This window comes from Lytechinus pictus, chromosome 2 (assembly GCF_037042905.1).
Source record: "Lytechinus pictus isolate F3 Inbred chromosome 2, Lp3.0, whole genome shotgun sequence".
In the NCBI taxonomy this organism is placed as follows: Eukaryota; Metazoa; Echinodermata; class Echinoidea; order Temnopleuroida; family Toxopneustidae; genus Lytechinus; species Lytechinus pictus.
In genome coordinates, this window is record NC_087246.1 from 31332887 (window position 1) to 31353638 (window position 20752).

Consider the following 20752-nt stretch of genomic DNA (forward strand, 5'->3'; position numbering starts at 1 on the left):
TTATATCATCTCTTTTTAAAAGGGAAATCCACCCCAATAAAATGTTGAATTGATTGAATAAAAAGCGAAAAATTAATCAAGCCTATTGCTGAAAATTTCATCAAAATCAGACAGCAAATAGGTATGACATTTTAAAGTTCCCTTAATTTCACAAAACTGATATATGCACATCCTGTACGAACCGCACAGAAACATTGTTAGCGCTAACAGAGGCCGTTACAATCGGTAATGTGGCAGCGATGCCACAATGCATTACTTACACATTGAAATAAATGTTTAGACTTCACAATCCGAAAGATGTGACTGGGCTTACTGTCAGCGCTCTGTTAGGCCAACAACGTTACTGTGCGGCCGGCACTGGTCGGTATGCAAAGGAGGGAACATAATATAATAATATAGGGTATTTATATTGCGCACATATCCACCTTGTTAGGTGCTCAAGGCGCTCCTATATTACCCGGCTAAGCTAGGCGTTCATAGCGCACACAGCTTTTTAAGGAATTACTTCCTACCGGTACCCATTTACCTCACCTGGGTTGAGTGCAGCACATTGTGGATCAGTTTCTTGCTGAAGGAAATTACGCCATGGCTGGGATTCGAACCCACGACCCTCTGTTTCAAAGTCCGAAGACTAATCCACTGGGCCACAACGCTCCAACGGAACAGATAACATCACCTACTCACTATTTCTTTTGTATATAAAGTACTTTTAATTTTCCCCTCATTATAATGGGAAACAAAGTTCCTCCCTGAACATGCAGAAATTGCCATTGTTGTAACCGATAAAATGAGTTTTCCAATGGTAATATCTGCAGAAAAATCAAATTTTCTGTACTTCATAAAATGAAATATAAAAGATATATCAGTAGTGTGTGACATCATCAACTCTCAGAGTAGAACCCAAGCTGTGAAAATAAACTTCGAGATGACATCACTTTCTTATTTTACATTTGATTTGATTTTATTTTCAGCATATCAAAAGCTTATTTGACTTTTTGGTTACATAAAAATCCAAGGTGGCTGTGCATGCTCCTGGTAATATTACATCCCAGAATACAATGTTTAGATCAAGATTAAAGAAACCTGATGATAAGCAGCGCTCCTATGACTTTTTTATTATTAATAGTAGTAGTAGTAGTAGTAGTATTACTCTATGGTTATTCATATCGACTTTAAGTTGGGGGTGGACTTAACCTTCAAAAAAGAAAAAAACGTGACTGATACCCAGAAAATGAACATTTTCAAGATAGATATCATTCAATGACAGAAATACTTTAATACATGACTTCAATAAAGACATAAAAATGTATTTCATGTCATAAATATTGATATGATACATTCATATTAAAAGAAATATGTTAATATAATAACATTATGTTCAGTTGCATTCATATAAAATAAGATAATGGTCTGAACACTGATTTTAGTCCTGTTTATTGAAAGATTAAATAACTGCTCGCATGAATGATATACAAAGATAAAAAACAACAAAGAAACGATATAATCCCTCAAATGCTCCAACTCAAAATAAGAGGAAACTTGTTATCACAAAAATAAGTAAATTTCCTGGATGACCTATTTGTTTTAAACGCCCCTGATTTGAGATTTCTGCTAAAAAGAAAATTATGATGGTACCGAAGCAGTCTTTGTACAGAGCTTCCTGAACAAAAATTTCTTTTTTAAGAATAACTGCTTTTGCGTTTGGATTTCATGGAATCTCAGGTACAATCCAAGAATCTTGTTATTTTGATGGTATTAAAACCCTGTAAATACCTAGTTTCCATTACACAAACTCCCTGTTCATATACCCCACCTATCCAATGGTCATTTTGATGGCATATACATATATAAACGGAGGTCAATCAGTTTGATTTTATCTGCTTCCTGCTTTTTACACCTAGTTCTTTGTGGCCATTTTACAAACAGGACCATTTACAGAATATTGCAATATTTATAACTAATCATATTTCAAATGATAAATTGCATCCCACAAAAAGCTGTAACATTTGTGATTCATTCCTACTTTTTAAACCATTTTATTGCTATAATGCTTCACTTTTGTCTTTTGGTAGATGACATTAAAGTGGATAATTGGAACATTAAAATATACACTATATTTCATTTGTTTTGATTTAGAATTAGTTTATATATGATTACTACTTCAGTGATGACCAACAAATATTTGTGTTTGGCATAATCTAATATATTGAGAGAAATAGAAATTATGCTATGTTTATCAATATGGCCAGAAATCGCTCCACAGTTTTGTCTGATAACTATATCCTATATTAATGAAAAAAAAATCATTTGTGACATCCAATAACGTAAACTAAGTAAAAGCCAAAAGATTTCCAATAAAGATGATTTTTTTTTAAACCAAATATTCTTCAAAGGGATAAATTTGATTGAAAGTGACTTATTGGGGATTAGCATAAAATAGATATGTGTTGCTGATACCTGTATTAATATGTCCTCATTCAAGGCAGATGATATATATATTTCTTTATTTACATCAAGTATGGTTGTCTAACAACTGATTAGTTTTGTAACAATAAAAAGCTGACAAGTCCATCTATATCAACATGAATAATATATCATTTGAAAATAACTTTTAAAACTTGAAAATGAAGAGAGGGTCAGAATCCTAGCATAATTTGTGATATCCAAATTACATAAATCATTTAGTAAAATGTTGTTACAATCATATATATAAACTGTATAACTTTATTTTATAGTAGATATATTCCTGCTTGATAAGCCTGTAAAAAGGTATTGAAATTATGTTGTTTCTTGATACATTTTAATAGAATAAGAATGGACATGAAATGACGTAAGTACAATATATTCATGTAAAGTACAGATTTATAATAGCAAGTACTTTAGCAATAAGAATGAAACATCGTCAAATAAAAAGAAAATACTCACTCACATGATATAAAAAATATTAATAAAAATATTTCATCTTTTTATAAAGAAAAAATCTGAAAGTATAACATATTTTGACCAACAATTTATGTTTGAAAATAAAGAACTACATAAGATGACTATAAATGAAAATATATCATCTATAATTTATCTCTTAGCTAAAAAACTAATTTAATAACACTTGTAAGTAAAACCTAGAACTGCTACACTATTTGGAAAAGTCACAGAATAACAAAACAAGAAAGAAGACATAAAAAATGCATAGTATGAAAATGTTTATCCATATTATCTGTTCAAAACGGTCAAATAATAAATGACAACATAAAAACTTCCCAGTTCACAAGTGTTGTACCTCAAAAACATATTGACCTGAAGGAGGAGAATAAAAGTTGAACATAAATATAAGTTTTCTATACAATTACCACATAAACTGTATAGTATCTTATTAAATCAATCATGCTTTGCTTAAACTACAAGCAAAACAAACACTGATTTATAACCTTTCTCAACATCTTTCATCAAAGAAAAGTGACAATGTTTTTTTAATATATACACATGTATTAAACGAAATTCTAATGGTTGTCTTAACCCATTTGTGACTGATTGATTTTGCAATAAAACATGTTTTCCATAGATTCCAGCCCGGATATATGCTAGCTCAGCAACGTGTTAAGAGTTTTATATTGTAGAAATGAATACTGTGGAAAATATGCACATCAAACGATCAAGCGTTATGTGCAAATTTCTAATAACATAAATGGAGTAATCTCTTGATTATTCAAGGAAATAATTTTGACACAGATGACTTCAACTTCATGGGCGATTTTATTGCAAAACAAAATCAAATTCCTTCAATCTAGTATGAAATAAATTGTATCACCTTAGAGAAATGTACCTAAAATCACCAGATACATCAAAATATATCACGCCTTTACTTTCTGAAATCATGAATTTCTTGTGGACTGTAAAAACCTGGGGTCCATTTCAAAAGAGTTACAACTGTTGTTACTTTGCCATTATGGTAACTACCATGGTAACCTTGATTTTGATTGGCTACTGGGCCCTGTTGCCATGGTAGTTGCCATATTGGCAAAGTTACAACCGTTGCAACTCTTTATGAAATGGACCCCAGGTCAAGAAGACCAGGGCCCTGTTACATAGAGCTAAGCGATCGATCATGAGTGGATTTTATGATTGATTGACTTTTGATGATCAATCATAAAAATCAGCCACGCAATCAAATGTGGCTTCATGTTACAACACCCGGGCTCCATTTTCATAAAACCTGTTCTAATAACAAAATTACGATAAGCATTACGAGCAAATTGAAATCGAAGCCTTATTGGTTGACAACGATTTGTCATAGAAATTTTACCTTTGTTATCATTGAAACTGGACCCCTTTTTCACCAATAACCAAAGATCAGTTACAGCTTATAAGCTGCTGTTATAAGCCACTGAAATCATGATATTTGATCATATGAGAGCAAATTTCTTGCTTCACAGTATTTGATTACAAGCTTTATGAACATGGACCTGCATGGACTAGCAGGGTAAGCTGGAAGAAATGCCTGTAGTCTTGGAGAAGTAGAGCCAGAAGACCAAATCTTGATTATCATTTGAAGTCCAGTGAAAAAACCAAGTTGATCGTCTATCTTTACACATCAAGGATTATAATTTTTGTACCTGCCAAGCAAAAAAGATACAACATAGCATTTATTTTAGTCAATCCTCAATTATTAATGACTTAATCCAAAAAAAAATCCTGTGTAAAAAAAAGAAAATCCTCTTGGAACCTTGATACAATGGAAAACATCCCTTCAACAACATACAAATTATACTATCAAATTTAAGTTATGCGTGCTGAGTAAATCATATAAATTGTATTTCATTGTAAATATGAAAATAATCAAATAGGAAATTCAAAGAAATGAATTGAATTGTATGTTACAAATGTTTCAAGTTGTTCTTTTTCATTTAATATATTTTGCAACCAGGTTTTAATTTTCACAGAACAACAAGGCTATGAAGAACTAATACTGGAGCTAAAATGTAAGATCAAAGTTTGAAGTTGGCAATTTCTTCATAACTTCAACAAAACAAAGCTAAAGATCAATATTAGTGGGTCTACGTCAATAGATCAAAAACTTGGACAAGTACGATAAAGAATATAAAAGACTGTATACAACCTTACGAAAAAGTTCATGAAGGACCTTTGTATGACCTCTTTACCTAATTTAAGGATTTCCTATTCTCATTGAATAATCTTGAATCATAGCTGAGCCAGGATATATTATAAATATATAGCCCTTATATAGTTCAAATATAAGCTATACATGAAAAGATATGCCCCCCTTAAAAGACAGTTCATGATGTGAAATGACTGTTCATAAAGACAGAAACTCAAATGAACAACGTTGTAAAAGTGTGTTCAGATAGCAACCAACAACATCGTAATTGATGCTCAACTATATCTCATGATATGCAAGATGCAAACCCAGAAAAAAATAATGACTTATGGTAAACTATGATGTCCCAAAGTTGAACAGTTTCTTGGCATTCATATTTTTAAATATTTTTTTAAAGATATAAACCCTGATTTTCAATAGTGTGAATGAATACTCACTCACACGTCTTGGACCAGCTAAGAATAGGATTTTTGACATTGTAATCCAACCATGGTTGGTTGGTCGTTAAAAGATGTGTCATACAGGTAAGCACAGGTAAATAAGTAAATGATGAGATGATTTGACAAGACAAGATAGTTTAAAAATATTGCTTCTTGTCTTCCACTCAGTTTTGCTTCTCAGTGCAATGTTGATCTATTACATAGTTCAACAATACACTTTGTGTACAGTCAAATGTATTGCTGTACACATGCGTGACCAAATTATTTCCAAACACCCCCTAAACAAGTTTTTTTATGTGTGCAAAATAACCCCCTAAACAATTAAGTTTTTTGTGGGCTTTATTTACACATTTTGGGCCTTAAACAAGTTGTCCCCAGAATATGACCCCAGGGAAAAAGCTTGGGGGAAAACATACCCTAAACACGTTTGGCTAGTCTTAAAAAAAAAAGGTTTGGAAAAAAGCATATCCTAAATATGTTTGACCCTGCTATTGACAATTGACCAGTCTTTCAAAACCACCCTTTTTCTTAAAAAATCTGTGTTTTTGATACCCTTAATGAGTGCACGCTCGGCCCGCGTCCAAAATTGAAAAAAACACCCCTTTAAACGCATTTCTTTGGTCACGTAAGTGTACAGCAATACATTTGACTGCCCCCTCCCCGGGATCTTAACATATTCCACTATCATTTTTTGGAAGGCATTTGCACACCTAGATCCATCTTTGGAATAATCTGCCTGGTTATACTGCACTTCTGTTGATTCATTTTAACCGTTATTTGAAGACCTGTCTATTTATATTTGGGGTATCAACCAATCATTGCTTGGTAGACATCGTCAACTTTCTTGCTGAAAGCTCTGAAATATCTAATAATGTATCTACTATTGTATGTACGGACTTCAGCAAGGCTTTCGACAGAGTCAGTCATACAATCGCAGTCACCAAATTGATCAATCTTGGAGCAAGCCCGTATATTATCCAGTGGGTATGTGACTTCTTGACGAGTCGCATGACGTGTGTCCGTTACCAAGGAAAGTTTTCAGATTGGCAAGTAGTTAAAGCAGGTGTCCCCCAAGGTACACGCCTTGGTCCTTTGATTTTCCTTGCCTTAATCGATGATGTTTTACGCGACCAGCCTGTCGCTCACTGGAAATACGTAGATGACATGACAATAGCAATTTCTCGCAATGTCTTGGATCGTGATGATGTGTTACACGACTTGCTCTCTATCCTTGAGTCATGGTGCCGTGATAACCATCTGCTACTCAACGCGAGGAAATGTTCCACCATGCAGGTATGCTTCAAGAAAAATCTTCCTCCGCCAACTCAAGTGAATCTCAATAATGAGGAGCTGCGTGCCGCAAACGAGATTAAAGTGCTCGGGGTGATCATTCAAGGAAATCTTAAGTGGGACGCTTACATTCGTGACATCGTATCGCGAGCCAACCATCGAATGTTCATGGTAAGATCTCTTAAACGGTTCGCTCTTCCACTACGAGACTTGATTGTCGTATTCACAGGATTCGTGCGTCCTCTACTTGAATACGCTTGCCCTGTTTGGCACGGTTCGCTGACCTCAGCCCAAAGCCAAAACATCAAAGCTGTGCAGAAGAGAGCCCTCAGAATCATCCTCGGCCCTCAATATCATTCATATGAGAATGCTCTCGAATCAGCACAGCTGCCTACCTTGAGAAGTAGACGTGATCAACTTTGCTTACAGTTTGCTCGGAAAGCTTTTGAATCTGGGTGCCCATGGTTTGATAGGAACACAAATACAAGGACACTAAGAACAAGAAGAATATGCATCGAACCTAGAAGTAGAACTGATTGCTACAGGAACAACCCAGTCCCCTTCTTTACGAGACTTTTAAACTCCCATGGACTGTGAAGAACTATTTCTTTATACCTTTGTTGTTTTATTTGTAGCTTCTCTTAAACTGTAACTGACTTTTGAAATATTTTTCTAATTGTTAATTTCTGCAGTAATCACTCAACTTTCTTTTCCGAAAAATCACTGGCTAATAATGTTATAACCCACTTTACATTTATATTTATATTTTTGTTCAGATCATATTACTTCCACGTCCTCTTATTTTTAATTTAAATTCCTTTTGAGATAATTCATTCATTACTCCGATTCCTCCAACTATTATTATTATCATCAACACAGTGTTTCTTTAGAATCATTATCAAGCATATCGAGAACAATCCCAACCCAGATTACTGTTTCATTTATAATGTTTCATTTATAATGTTTATACATGTTTTTCTCCTTCAATTTCACCCAAATTATTAGCTTTCTTTTTTTTCTTTTCTAAAAAGGAAGCATTATTTCATACAATCCACTCTTTAATCTACATGTATTGTTATCCATTCAAAATTGGTTAATATATATTTATGTTAAAATGTTCATTATGTTAAAGGTATATACATTTAGTCTACTCCTAACCTTTCCCCATTCCTGCTTTTGACATTACTTCTCCCTCTGTATACTTTTCTCTTTGTATCCCCTTTCCAATATTATACATTAGTATACTTTGTTATCATTTTTTTTTTACTGTTTCGCTTGTTTGTTTACTGAAATTTTACTCTGTACAAATTCATGTAATTCAGCCTTTGGCTGCTAATTGAATTTTTATCACAATAAATACCATTTATCTATCTATCTTAATGCTTCCAATTCCTTAAAATCATTTACATGTAGTTTTGTCTGCTTTCTTTCATTGAACCTTGAGTAATTTAGAGAGGGAGATTGGTGCATTATATATACATATATCATAATCATTATCTAAGCATTTTAAGAAAAAGTAACATCTACTACTACATAGAGTTTTATGTTTTCATGATCACATGCAGTGTCTTCTTGTTGTTTCTCAGATTTATGACAATCTGGCTGCAATAATTGCAGAAATTCATCATTATTATAAAATATGCTGAAATATGGTTTGGACATTAATAATAATATTCCGCATTTATATAGCGCTTAACACATCGGAACGACGTTCTCTAAGCGCTTTACAGATATATTATTACCCCGGTCATCGGATCCTTGCATGCCCGCATACAATGTATGCACCTTCTCCACTCCCTGGGGAGCATTCCTACAAGAGTTCCAAGACTCAATTGCTAGGCATACTACATAGGCTTTCGCATCCTACCGGGTACCCATATAACACCTGGGTGGAGAGTGGCAAATTGTGGACTGACGCCTTGCCAAAGGACGCCAGGCCATGGTGGGAGTCGAACACACGACCCTCTGATTACAAGGCGAGAGTCAGAACCGCTAGATTGTTAATCAGATACAAAATTGTCACATGTTTGGTACAAGTATGCCTTTTTGGAGCCCCCACCCCCAAATTCAGCATCCTGTTCATTTGATGCCTTTCCCCTTGGGTATGTTATTAATATGTTATATTGAATTTCCCTTTTTAATTTTAAAGACATTGTGGGTCTTTATAGAAAACAGTAGATTAAATCTTTTCTATATCAAGTTCCTTTTTCTTTACTTCATGTTAATTACAAAAATCCTTTCATGTTTAATCCTTACATTTTCTAACAAGCTTCATACTGTCTACTTCTCCATCATGTCTTGATATCATCAATATAGAAATAAATAAATGAAAAGGGTGTGCCCTAGTTTGCCATCTATTAATGTATAAGAAGCCTGATTGATAATGAGCTAATGTGCAAGTCATTAAGTTAACCCAAACCATATTCACCTGTTGGATGACCCCACCCTAGACGATTCCCCTGGGGGGTGGAGGGAGGGCGATGTCATCTGGAGGCTCCTGGGGGTTCTAGCTCAGAGACCTGTTCTGGGGTGACAAAGAAATGAAATCATATACTTCAGGGGTCACCTCTATTTGCATGAGATTGGTTTTGGTTACAGAGGAGATAAGTCTGACGATTTAGGAGACTCGATCAACTTTGGCTTATCTTTCATTTGTATAAGATCTTTTTTTGATTGCAAAACAATGATTTGATTAATACAGGAAGATTATGAGTCATGTAGAAGTGCTTTCTTTCTACTTACAAGCAGGGTCGATAACCTCTTCTTTGTTTTGAGCTGATTATAATTTTCTTTTATTATTTAGGAGTGCCTGTAAATGTAAGATATAAATCTTAATCTTTAACTCTCTCTTTCCCTCAGTACTACATCTCTTTTGTCTTAAATCCCTTTTTTCTATTCCCTGTGTCCTTTCTCTTGTTTTAATCACTCTATCCTTACATTTCTCATATTTATTGCATAATCAAAGACAAATCCTAAAACAATACATTCACAGTGCACGAATCCCATTTTTATAACAGCAATATGGTGGGAAAGACACTGGCCAATTTTCAAATTTTTATTTGATTCTTTTCTCCTTTTTTTCATTATCATTATCAATATTATTATTATATCTTTTGCAACAATGACATTTGTACCTTGTTTATTTACTATGCATAAATATTAGATATTAGGTACAAGATTTATTTTATTATATATTCTTTCATTTTATTTGCCAAATGAATAATCTTTTGATTTACCAAGACATAAAGGCTTCACAACCAAACTTAGAAGAAGGACTCTGTTAAGATCATTTTTTATAAACAAGGGATAAAAGGACTTTGAACTATTTGGTACACAGCAGTGACAAGCTGGTATTTTCTCTTACTTGAATTAAAGGGTTTATTCTGCCTGATGTAAAGATGTTTTTTATAAAGAGGAAAAGTGTAGAAAATATCAGTGAAGGTTAGTGAAGCAAAAAACCTTCAAAGAATAAATAGGCAAACAGGAATACCATAATAAGCATGATAAGAAAAATACCATATATATTTTTGTATATAAAATGTCTTATGCTTACTTCTTTGCAAATTATGCAAGGACTTTATAAAATAAAAATAATATTTCTTAGAATGTATATCCATAATTTGTAGGCACGTGGTTAAACTTGAATATGAAGTGTTTCACCAAATAATAAATAGAAAATTTGTAGAACAATCAAATACAGAGACATTTATTGATTTTTGATAGACTATCATTTAGGAAATAGAATAATGTCAAATCAACCTGATATATGATTCTTTTTATCCCGGAGGTTTATTTCATAGATAATTTATCAACCTTTGAACGAGAGATTGTTTTTGTTTGAATATAACATAGTTTCTATATTTTAAAGATTTCTCTATTAATTTCTTACCAACACATGATAATTAAGATACAGGTGTGTGTAATATCAGGAAAATTGATAATTCAACTGATAATAGGAAATAAATTGGTCATGAACTCAAATAAAATGGGAGTTTTACGCCAATTGATCAAACTGCTTGTCATGTCCGGAACAGAAATCCGCTCAAATTATCCCCACTATGTATTCAACATGATGCCACGATAAATATCATTAATTATTTCTGCTCTGGATCGCTGTGAACTGTATTGCGTCATTTCTGAGGTGGTTAAATGATCAACGCATCTTTAAAGAGCTTCTTATCCTCCTCAGACAACAAGCTTATCAGCATTCAAAGGCTGTTTTAGCACTTCATCAAGCAAACCTGATCTTTGGACTGAGAGTAAACAGATTTGAAATATTTGATCAGTTGTGATTCGAGCAAACGTTCAGAGTTAGGCATATAGTTGCAGGTCACTTTGTTTCTGAAACTTTTGGAGGCTGCACCGAGTTTTATCCCTTCATTTCTGTTTGCACTCCATAACTGTTTGTCGTAATCCCAGCTTTAATCTAGAAACCTCTCTCTTTTGGTACATTTATGCAAATTTATTTTTCAGAAATGAAATACATAAGCACTTGTAAGCACTTGTTGATTCATGTAGCAAAGTCTTTTGAGGAAGCAAAGTAGGAGCACACATATGATGCACCCAATGACAAAAGAGTTCATATTAAAAGTAAGTTGGAGGACCTTTTCCTTCTGTTTGCCAAAATTTCATTATGAGAATTATAGTGAAAAAGAGTGTGTGAAGTGTTTTATATCATTGTTACAACATGGTTACACCCCATTTCTAAACAGAAAAGTTTATTAACATTTAAACTGCTTACAGGTCCCCGGATACCGTTTTTATATATAAACATCACTCGCATTCATTTTTTTTTTCAAATTTACTTCTAAAATGTTGAGTTCTTCTGTTTAATCAAATGTTTTATTATAGATCCCTATACTTCATAAGAGGGGAAAGGGATGCATCTATAGCTTTGCATGTACTCTACTTTTAAAGGGGAAGTTCACCCTGAAGTAAAGTTTGTTGTGAAAATAGCAGAAAAAATAATGAAAAATATGGGTGAAGGTTTGAGGAAAATCTGTTAAAGATTAAGAAAGTTATTAGAATTTTAATTTTTGGATTTGCGACGTCATAAAACGAGCAGCTGCCCCATATGTTTTGTAATATAAAATGCATGAATTTCATTTTTTTTAATGGTTCCTGATTGACATTTTTTTTTCATGAGCAGGGGGCCGTTTCATAAAGCTGTTCGTAAGTTAAGAGCGACTTTAAGAACGACTGGTGAACCTTTCTTACGCGCTAAACCATCGCCAATGAATATACCATTTACCACAAGAAAGGATCACCAGTCGTTCTTAAAGTCGCTCTTATCTTACGAACAGCTTTATGAAACACCCACCAGGTGTGAAATGATTTGTCTATTGATATACAAATGGTACAATTAAAACCATTTTCAATTTTCTGAGAAAATGACATTTCATTGATTTTGTTACCATTCGCTATGTAGGAATGTTGCTCGCATATGACGTCACAAATCAAATAATTAAAATTCTAATATTTTAATTCTTTGATGGATTTTTCTCAAACCTTCTGCAATATTTTTTATTATTTTTTCTGCTATTTTTACAATAAACTTTTTGTCAGTGTGAACTTCACCTTTAATTCTGCTTGCAGTCCTAAATTAGGCATATCTACTAGATTATTTTGTGCAGTGTGCCCTCTTACTTTTACCAGTTGACAAACCAATTGATGATGGGGGGGGGGGGGCACTTGTAGCCCCTGAGAGCTATCTTTCTACATATCTACCACGTACGGTTTATGATTACAACAAAATTCCTGGCCAGCATATTAGCCTGCCACGAACAATTTCCAAATAAATGGATGAATTCACTGTGGGTAAAAGGAAGAGACAGACAGAACATTAAAATTGGGCAAATTCCGACATGTCCACAATAATGTGACATAATTGAGGGTTCAAAAACAGACATAGTAGGGGATCACAGTGGTTTCAGCCGATGGGGTCTTGGAAAACTTTGGCGATGATTTGACAGGTAGATTGCAAGCAAATCAAACTAAGAAGAGATCAGCTGTCAGTTTCATTTGATATTCATTCGATAGTCGAGGATGTTAACAAGTTCAGGAGTAAATATGGAAGGTTTTTCTTCGTAGAAATGTCATAAATCAAGTGGTGAAGAAATGAGTTTCACACTGCTGAAAATCTAAAACTCAGTTTTCAGGGTTGTGTTCCAAAAAGAAACATCTATACTTTGTTCTTTTAAACATTCATAATTTGTTCTTGTAACTCACAACTTAAAGGGATGGTCCGGGCTGAAAATATTTATCTTAATACATAGAGTAGAATTCACTGAGCAAAATGCCGAAAATTACATCAAAATCGGATAACAAATAAAAAAGTTATTGAAGTTTAAAGATAAGCAATATTTTGTGAAAACAGTCATCATGAATATTCATTAGGTGGGCTGATGATGTCACATCTCCACTTTCTGTTTTCTTATGTTATTACATAAAATCATTATTTCTTCATTATTTCATACTTGTGTGAATTATATGTCTCCCTTATAATGAAATAAGTTGTAGCAATAAATATCTAATGCACTAAATCAGTTGTCAATCCAATTTTTCTAGTTCTTGGAGGAAAAAAATTGAATAAACCTAATTTCATATAATAAAATACAAAAGAACAAGTGGGGATGTGACATCATCAGCCCACCTAATGAATATTCATGACGGCTGTTTTGACAAAATATTGCTAAACATTAAACATTTCTTATTTGTTATCCGATTTTGATGAAATTTTCGGCATTTTGCTCAGTGAATTCTACTCTATTTATTAAGCTATAAATACTTTCAGCCCGGACCATCCCTTTAATGCTAACTCCATAAGGCTCTTATGCAACATCCATTAATTCTGTATGCACATACTCTGATTGAAACTTCTGGAGACAAAGTCTATCACATTTCAAATTCTTTCAGCTTCAAACAGAGGCTGCAGATTCAAACCACTTTCCCCAAACCTAAGTGGCGTATCAAAGATTTCATGGAGGGGGAAGAGGTGTCTGGAAAATGTGTCTATTTGAGGGGAACTGCCACTGAACTTAATATATCTGTAAATTACCACTTATATTCAGCAATCCAATAGCACTGTTAGAAAGAAGTATATAGCGGTAATTATTTTTTCTTATCAAACCTGATCTGAACAATCTCGAGATTATTTGCAATGGAGACGCAATTATCGCGCTAGTTCGTAGGATTAATCTCGAGATTGCAATCCCAAGTCAACTTGGGATTATTTGCAAAATAGCGTGATAATTCGTAAAATAGCGTAGAGTATTCGTAGGTGCAGACGCACTCAGGATTATTCATTCACGGCGTCAGACCATAATGCATCGATGCCTCGCTCGATCAGGAATCGCTCTTCTTGCGATGGTGGAGACGGGGTTTCTTGAATCTCGAGATTAATCGCGAAGAGGGCCGATCGGGCTAAAATCTCGAGATTGAGCAAACTCGGGATGGTGCAGCACCGCCTATATGTAACACTGGAATAATAATTCAAACCTAGGAATGCACCTTAAACATGATAGATTAAATGACTTATTTTCTAACCGTCTCGGCATCCCTAAAACTGGCGTAACACTACAGGTGTCCATATCACTGCATTCCGGAGTTGAATAGTTATCCTTGTTCTATGTCATATTCCTCCCACCTACTCATGATGAGAGCCTGTTTTAAAATAGTTGGCTCACAGATCTGATAAATAGGTTGCAGCTTTCACATAAAATTTGTTTTTATGATATTTTATCTGAGTAATAAAATAAAACTTTAAAAATGTATATTAAGATCAAAATTAAATTCAATGGAAATAGCATATTCCATCTATTTCTAAAGTTGCTAACTCACTTTACGTTTATAACTTCACTTTTGTTACTTTTTTATTCAATATTTACTTCTTGATATTATAAAGTGTTTTATATATGTATTGTCAATGATAATGCTAAAAAAGTAGAAGATATTATCATTGTACATACAGGGAGTCTAAAACGGGGGGGGGGGGGGGGGGGTGCTGCACCCCACCCCCACTACTTCTAAATGAAACGACTTGATGCATATGCCTAACCTCCCTTTTAAATGAACCCTAAACACTTGGGTTCATGGCTACCATCATTTATACAAATATTTCAGGAATACCTTGAGCTATACCTGTGGTTTAGGTGTGGTAAGACATCTTCACACCTCCCTAGTCGAGAAAAATACTCGAAACTTATAAGAACTTGATCATGCAAGCCTCAATATACCAGATATACATGCATTTACAGCTACTCTAGAATCGGCAGATAAATTTTCTGTAGTTGATACAACAACACTTTTGCGTTCCTGTACCAGCAAAGGATGCACGTTGTGCATTTCCTCGCATAAAAGTTCTTGAAAGTTGTTTCTATGTACTGCAAATATCTCCGCAACCAGAAGGACAAAATCTGTGTAAGAGGTTCTCATAATTTTGAAAATTCTCCTCTGATTTTATTGATTTTTCAAGAGGATGCACCTAGAGTACTTTATTATTAGGTATTTTCCATGATTGTGGAGGTATGAAAGCAGTTCAAAGCACCTATTGTTGCCTTATCAAAGAAAAGAATTTTCCAGAAAAATGATAAAAATGAAAAAAGAACAACTGTTTGCTTAAATGCTGGTGCCCCTCCCCCCCCCCCCCCCCCCCACCAAAAGTGTATTTGGTTGGAGCACATATCTCCATGGTTGGAAAAAGCCTTGGAGATACCATAAGGGGGTATGGATGGGGGTCAGCTGAGTGGAAGAAGGACGCAGACAGACTCGGGGCAAGTCACCAGCCTAGCTACCAGAAGGATTTCTCCTTTAGTGACCCCATCGCTCTGAAATACGAGACAATCCAATATTTGTGGTGGAATTTTCTATGCCGCTGGCGTGCATCGAAGGCAAGCCATAGCCACTGGTCCCTGGGTGGAAGACAACTCTTCTATCTCCCCCTCTCTCTATCCTCTCCCTTTCTTTCTCCTCTTTCTCTCTCTCTACCACTCTCCTTCACTTGTGCTCTTCCTGTCTCTATTTCATCTTGCTTAGTCCTACATATCTGGCTTTTTCCAGTTCTCTCTCCTCTCTCTCAAGCGGACACCACTTTCTCCAATCGCTCACGTCTTCACTATCATTTTGATTCCTCCTCTCATTCTATCACAAACTCCCTTTCTCAAACCTCTTTCTTTCTAGGAAACCTGTTCAATTGTGTACCTTTTAAAATCTTTGTGTGTATTTTATCAACTTCTTTCTTTTCATCAGTGATTCTCATTTCTCCCCTTTTCCATGACCCATCGTGTTCTCTCTTGGTTTTTTTTAACTCTTTCTCTCACTCTTCTTTCCCTTCACTTCATCACCCTCCCAGTCCTACCAGTCGCAGTGACATGGGGGTCAGCCAAAGCCCTAACAATGGGAATAATTCTTCTTGGCTACCGCAGAGCTCCGAGCTCCGTTCAGCGATTTGACATTGCATGACACAAGCTGGGTTAAACGCCAGACAGGGAAGGCTTGAAGTAAACTAGCCACGAAGTAACGGTATGCAGGGTATTCTCTTCGGCCTCTCGTCACCCGGTTCATGGATTTGTTTTAGGCATCCTTCGGGGAATCTACATCCAAAAAGTTCAAGAAAAGTTTTCAGACTTTGTTTTTCCTTGGTTTTTTTTTATCACAGGGTTAAAGATTTATCTCTTTCTCTCTTCTTTGTTTTTTCTGGATTATTCTTTCTTTGCTGAAAAGTATGACAAAAATCTTCTTTCTCAAAAAAAAAAAATCTGATTCCTTCCTTCTATATTCTTTTGCAAACTTGTTTACAAATCCATGACATCCGCCCATCTTAATTAAAAAACTCAAACTTATAAATATCATGGTTACACCTCAAATTTCCATTTTTTCAAGTGGATGGAAAGCTTATTTCTTTTTTTTTGGCTAAGGAGTATTCCAAATCTTTCTGGTTTTTTAACAACTTAAAAGGCCTCAATGTTTGGTAAAACATCTTTGAATTTACAAATATATGTTGTTAGTGTGTTTGCCTTGTATTATTTTATTGTTTTGTTTGTTAAGCTTTATTTTTGTTCATATTGCTTTTTGTCAAAATAACTCTGATCTGTCTTAATAAGTTGTAAGTATTGTAATTTTACCTTATGACTTCATAATTTAATAAAAGATACAAATATTAAAAAAACTCAAACTTTTTCAATGATGACCCCCTTATCACTGAGAAAAAAAATATCCAAGGTTTACAATGTGAATATTACAGTTAGTTTTTATCAAGTTGTTTCTTTTAAGAATCTTATGAGAAGGCACTACTATATATAATAAAGGCACATTTAATAGCATCAGCTTGAGTACTGAACTGATTGAAAAGTTCCTGGATTCTTACCCAAAATTCAATATTGTGTTCATGTAGTCTTATAATATACATACACAACACAATGATATTGATAACATAATTTTATTGGCATTACTTTTTACAAACATTCATACCACAAATTTATTACTGCAATAAAAGACTTTTAAAAAATCTCATTTTTTATATAAAGATCGATATGCTGTTAATTGTCATCATTGATAAAAAACTCAAACAATAATGATCAATTTAAAGGAATAGACTAGACTATAGTAAACAGCATAGGAGTTTATTAAAGAACCCCCACTATTTTATCAATCCTTTATCATTCGTTTGTTCATACTTCCTCAGTCCTCGCGGTTTATATTAGCAGATGCCACATTTGCATTTTTATTAATTTATATGGTCTTCTGCTGAATTAACTTTTCTCTGTGCATGTACCAATTTTTTTCTTGATATTTATTCATATTCAAATTTATTTTTCATTCATCCCCCCAAACAACCCCATAAAGATTTATACTTCCTTCTTCTGAGACTACATTAAAAAGACACCAAAGTTACGTTTTTGTATATCTATAATACTCATCTATTAAATTTGCTTGAAATTAAAACTTTAAATGCAAGATCTTATTACTTGCATCTGCATGCTTCCCTCCATGTTAAAATGATAGAAAATACCCTCTTCCAAGATAACAACAAAGTTCCTTCATGACTTTTAATTGAGCAGATCATAAGGTAAACTCTGAATTTCGCTTTCAAATCATTATTTAATGGACATCGATAAAATATGCCCTGTGCAACAAAAGAATATTGATTTTAAGGAGGAACAGTTCATTGCCTTCCATTGAAATATAAATGGTCATCTCAAACAGTCATATTTCACTGCATTTGAATGAAAGGTATTGATCTACATATATATATGAGAAATAAAATTCTATAACTATTCATTCACAAACTTCAATATTGAGATAAAAAGGACATTCCATTGGAATGTTTTGCACTCTGGAAAATCCTAACAAATTAAACAGGTAATTCACTGATGAGTTGGAATTCAAATATTTTTTTGTTATCAGTAGACTAATTGCATGTAATATTTTAGCAATGGTGTGGATGATATGATTATAAACATTATAAACATCTGTTTGGGTCCAAAATAAAAATTATTGCATACTTTTTTTTTCCTGGTAAAAAAACATTTCTCAAGTTAGGGCATTGGCTGAAAATTTCAGAATACAGTATTTGCTAGTAACCCTCTGCTACATGTGATAACTTAATTCATAGAATGACCGTTTTCAAAAGAATTAAAAAAAATTAACAAGAGAGGGTGCTTAATATCTTCAAATATAAAATTCAAATTTTCACCCAATGAATAATCAATAGACTGAAGCTTTATACAGGCATTAAAAGATAGTGTAAAACAGCATTTACAATCGTTTTTAGCCTAGGTACTAAAAATACATTTTCAACTCATATTTCCCCATCCACAATAAAGGAAACAAACTCTGCAACAGGTTGCTTTTGAAAGTATAAATAAATACTCTAGAACATAAAAACATGAGGCAGTTATTAAACAAGAATTCCAATTTAAGACAAAGTGACTCAAGGGCGGATTCTCTACGGATCAGACAAAGATGAGAAAACGAATACCATCCTAGATACACAATCATTTTAGCCTTAAAACCCTGAGGAAATGTTACAATCTTTGAGTCATGCCTTACTCCTTGCATCCAACAAAGAACTTAATCAAAGAAAGAGAATTAAGATTGTTTGGAATTCTGTGACTTTTACAGGTCCTTGATGGGGGAAGTGTTGCCAATTTTGTGTTAGTCCACCGTTTCCTTCCTGGATTAGTCATTAGGTTTCCGTTTAAGACCTTAGAGTAGATATACTTATATTTTGTCTTGTCAAATATTTCTGATTTTGTACTTTCTCCACATTTCATGTCTTGAGCTTACAAACTTTGAGCTTGGTAATTTGGATATTTATTTCTTTCTTACCATCTCAAAATTCTCTTGTGTTCATATGTTCCTACTGCAAGTGTAAATTGGGCACCCATCTATCAAACAAAAATTTAAAAAAGGGGGAAGAATAGTGAACATTATCCACTTTACTACAACGATAAGATGATCTGCAAGTTAGAAAATGCCTACTTTTATCTAGAAATCAACTACATTAAAATGAACTACATGTCGCTGGAAATGTATCAAGATGAATACTTTAACATCAACTCATTCCCTGAATCTTGTCCAAATCTTATCAAATCTGAGTTTCAAATCTACAATGCTGATATGTTTATATTTTAATTGTTTATTGTCAGGATATTTATATGGATTTTGTATTTCTTTTGTTGGAAGTAAGAAAAAAAAAGAGAAAAACTGAAACTAAAATTACAATATCTCCAATCCTCCTTTTCTCCTTGATCATTTTCTTTCATAATTACTTTCTTCTCTCAGTTGTGTATTTCTCAAGTTTTTTTCCTTTTGATTACTTACTGACCGTGTTTCCTATCCCTATATCCGATCACCTATCTTTCACTCTCTATCTTTGATTCTTCCTTCCATCACACTCATCTCCAAACCATATCATCCTTCCTTCCTTTTTCTTAATTCACTGTTGATTCAATCGCAAGCTTTTCATTGTCTGTCGATTGACAGACACTTTGCACCTTGCCAGAGCTCCAACACTGGATTAATCTTCCGGACTAAATTAAATGTTTCCTCGGCGAAAGGAGGGGAGGCGGGGTGAGTAAGCGACAAAGTCTACAGCTTTTTGGCTAATTTTGACTTGTGACTGATTCAGAAATGATTAAATGGAATTATCAGGATAGGATAAACAGCTTAATCAACTTATTTTGTGTCACTGAAGTGTTTGTTTCGCAACCACACTGGACCAAACAGGATAATATTATCACACTAACTTTTAATTTAAAAAAAAGTTCTCCACCGAGGTTGAGTGCAATTAAAAGCTCATTTTTACCTCCTTATATTTTTATGAGCTAATGATTAATCAATCAATAAAATAATGGACGCCTGTTTTGAGAAAACTATGATGGTTAATAGCCTTCTTTAAAATATAAAAAAAAAGAACAAGTTTCACAAGAAAAAAACTTAGAAGATAAAAGCAAAGAGAGAGAGAGAGGGGGAGAGAGAGGCCGGGGGTGGGGGGAGGTTGTGGGGGGGGGGGGTAGTGGTAAAACTAGTAAATCAGAGCATTAAGGATTCTTATTACCTCTCTTACCTGATTGTGTAATTACATTATTCTTGTAGAAGTTGAGTTTGTTTTGGAGAGCTTGCCTTGAGGTCTGATCTAAATTGATAAAATCCTTCCCGACTTCATTACTTTCTTCTGGTCTCATCGCTTCACCTGTTAAACAATAAAACCAGACGATAAATTCTATTTAGGTCAAGGTACACTTTCATCCGCAAACGTTACGTAAGCATAGATATTTTCATCACAAATTTCATATTTCTCAATATATATTTTTTTGAATGGATGAAAAACAATTTCTCTCAGACTGGATGACATCAGGTTTAAAACCCATCAAAATATTTGGCAAAGAATCAATCAAATTGAATTATT

The 20752-nt window shown here is 33.9% G+C and overlaps 1 long non-coding RNA gene across 1 annotated transcript; it reads right to left on the reverse strand.

Annotated features, from left to right (window-relative positions):
- Nucleotides 1-686: 686 nt before the first annotated feature.
- On the reverse strand, nt 687-20538 carry LOC135158374 (uncharacterized). Its single transcript, XR_010297152.1, has 4 exons — nt 20411-20538; nt 19171-19229; nt 9272-9367; nt 687-4610 (listed from the first exon to the last, which is right to left on the reverse strand). It is a non-coding gene; the product is annotated as an uncharacterized LOC135158374 (long non-coding RNA).
- Nucleotides 20539-20752: the final 214 nt, after the last annotated feature.